At 43.3% G+C, this 2,953-nt stretch overlaps 1 pseudogene; it reads right to left on the minus strand.

Moving 5' to 3' along the window:
- Window positions 1-456: 456 nt before the first annotated feature.
- LOC122750365 lies at window positions 457-1,094 on the minus strand (annotated as a pseudogene).
- Window positions 1,095-2,953: the final 1,859 nt, after the last annotated feature.

Below are 2,953 nucleotides of genomic sequence, written 5' to 3' on the forward strand. Positions count from 1 at the left end.
TCAGTTGTGTCTGACTCTTTGTGATTCCATTTGGGGTTTTCTTGGCAAAGATGCTGGAGTGGTTTGCCATTTTTTTCTCCAGGCTATTTTACATATGGGGAAACTGAGGCAAATAGGGTTAAGTGACTGGTCCAGAGTCACACTTTTAGTAAGTGTCTGAGGCCAGATTTGGACTCAGGCACATGAGCCTTCTTGACTTCAGTTTCTATCCACTGTGCCACCTAGCTGTCCTATTTTTTTTTTTTTACTGAAAATTGATTTTTAATGATAAATTACAACTCAGACACAGGGTGGGTGATGGGACAAAAACTGGATTGTCAGAGGGTTTGTGTTGTGCTGTTGGTCTGCTCAGGTGCTGGGGCTCCTGGCCCAATGCTAGGAGGCTCTCAGCCTTGGGTTGCTCTGGGAGGGCAGCAAGTTCGTTTTTATTGTAGGGGAAGCAGTAGGGTAATGCTTTTATACATAGTGTTGTTGCTGCTGCTGCTTCTTGGTGGCTGCCTTTCTGGCCAGGTCCTTGGACTTCTCAGTTGCTGCCAGAGCAGTTTCCTTTGCCTTGTCAGTTGCTTCCTTAGCTGTTTCAACCAGAAGTCTTAGAAGGAGTTCACCTTAAAGCCTTTGATGGTCTTGGTCACATTACTTTTGAATCTGGTTAGGCCAAACTCCTGAACAGCTCTGGGGACCCCAAACAAACTGGAGGAGACCTAGGCCTCCTGTCGGATTTCAGTCCAGCCACTGTTTTCAGGGTTCACACAGTAAACACATCTTTCCTCCACCACCATCAGCCTGGTGTGGTTGATGTTCCAAGTGAAAGTGGTCATGGTCTGGTTTTGTGGGTCCACGATAAAGTCTTTGAGGATGTACACTGAGTGGGCTACATTAGCAGGAAAGAAGCGTTCCGCCCAGCGGGGCATCCTGTTGGTCTTTGTGAGCAGCCGCCTGGGTAGCAGCTTCTGGTCAGGTGTCACCTCCCTGTGCACGACGTCCTCTGTCAGCACATGCTTGCTCTAGGGGTTGGGGTAATGTTGCCAGAAGGCAGCAAACACTTGGTCCCAGGAGCTCCGGGGCACGCTCTGCTCCAGGAAATACTTCACCATCGTCCAGGCGGGGGTCGGGGTAGGCAGCATTAGGAGGCGTACAGCATGGCGGAGGGGGGGGGAAGGGGGAGGGAGAGAAGGGTCTCCGGGTTCACGCTCTCTGTCACTGTCCCAAAGCAGCCGCCGCCGCCATGAAGGGGTGTCCGGCCGCTTGGCAATTCTGGCGGCCCCTATTTTCTAACTGTGGCATTAGGCAATTTTTAAATGAGCCTAAGTTTCCTTCAAAACGGAGATGCAATATTTGCCTCGAGGATCAAAATAGTGAATGTAAATGTGCTTTTTTCTATTATTATTACAATATCTTTTTTGCCTTGAATAAATAAACCCTTTTAATGAATGCTGATACTGTCATTGTTTTCCTTTGCTTTTATTCTACTTTCAAGACTTTTTGTGTAGGATGGATTAAGTGGATGTGCTATTTAGCATTAACTTGATGTTGTATTAATCTTTATTAGGGGAAAGACAGAAAATTGACCTCTCTAGGGTAGCTTGCATCTAATCTTGTTTGAGTCAAAGAGGAACAAGAGGTGAGAGGAGTCAAATGCACAGCCCAGAGTATAGAACCAGATTAAAATGTAAATGGGAAATACTTAACACAATAAACAAAAATATAATAGAATAGAGACAATGTTATTATGTGGTTTTCTCAGTCATATGTGGTTCAGGGATCCTTATGGAGGGTTCAATGGCCTCATTTGTATTTGAGTTTGACATCACTGAATGAGATGATCCAGAGATCTCAACTCTATGATTGAAGTAACTATGATCATTTATATAGCATGTTAAGGGATTCCTTAGGTGGCACAGCAGGTAGAGAACTGGCCCTGGAGTCAGGAAGACCTGAGTTCAAATCCAGATTCAGACACTTGACACTAGCTTTGTGACCCTGGGCAAGTCACTTAACCCCAATTGCCTTCAACAGCCAGGGTCATCTCCAATTGTCCAGATCCAGATGGCTCTGGAGGAGAGTGAGGCATGTGACTTTGCACAGACTTCTTTCATTATAATCCAATTCACTGTAAATCATGACATCACCTTGCTGATGTCATCGTTCTTTTTGAGAATGAAGGACAAACAACAATAACAAGAACAACGACAACAAGCAATTAAATGGTAGTTAAGAAAATGGTAGTTCATTGTAACTTCACGACAGCCCTGGGTAGGACTGATACTATTTGTATCTGGAGGTTTAGTGACTTGCCTAGGGACACATGGCAAAGAAATGACATAAATCAACAGTGTTGGAAAGGACTTTTTTAGACGTTGCTTTGTACAACCCCCTCATTTTGTAAATGAGAAAATCAAAGACTTGGATGTGAAGCGGGTTGCCCTAGGTCATATGACCAGTTCTTGGCAGAGGAAGGATGGAATCCCCGTCTGGAATTTCTTGGTCTTGCTTCCTGTTGCCTGCTTATGATTACACCTGTGAAAAAAACAACACATGAAGTAGGTCTCTAATTAACTCTTAGTTTATGTTGCAGCTTTTTAGCATATGTTGGGGTGAATATATCTTATACATATGAACAGAACTTCATTAGAACAAAGAATCTGCCTCAAAATAAGTCTAAATTTCCTATTTGGCAAATCTTTCACTAAAATATAACTTGCTAATATGGTATTATTGCTCACTCCATGCTTATCAAAAAATATTGGAATGTATTCCTCAGCCAGAAAGATGCTGGTGCCCCATTTTTATTACCTGTTACTGAAAGTTAGGGACTCACCTAATTTACCTGTAGCCACCTTTTATCTCTCTTCCAATAGCTGCATAGTCAACAAAGCAGTTCAATAGAAATGTTTATAAAAGGAGATATTGAGCAAATAAGACTTTTAGTGAGTCTTTGTGTACTCACCCAATG

Source organism: Dromiciops gliroides, chromosome 1, assembly GCF_019393635.1.
Source record: "Dromiciops gliroides isolate mDroGli1 chromosome 1, mDroGli1.pri, whole genome shotgun sequence".
Lineage (NCBI taxonomy): Eukaryota > Metazoa > Chordata > Mammalia > Microbiotheria > Microbiotheriidae > Dromiciops > Dromiciops gliroides.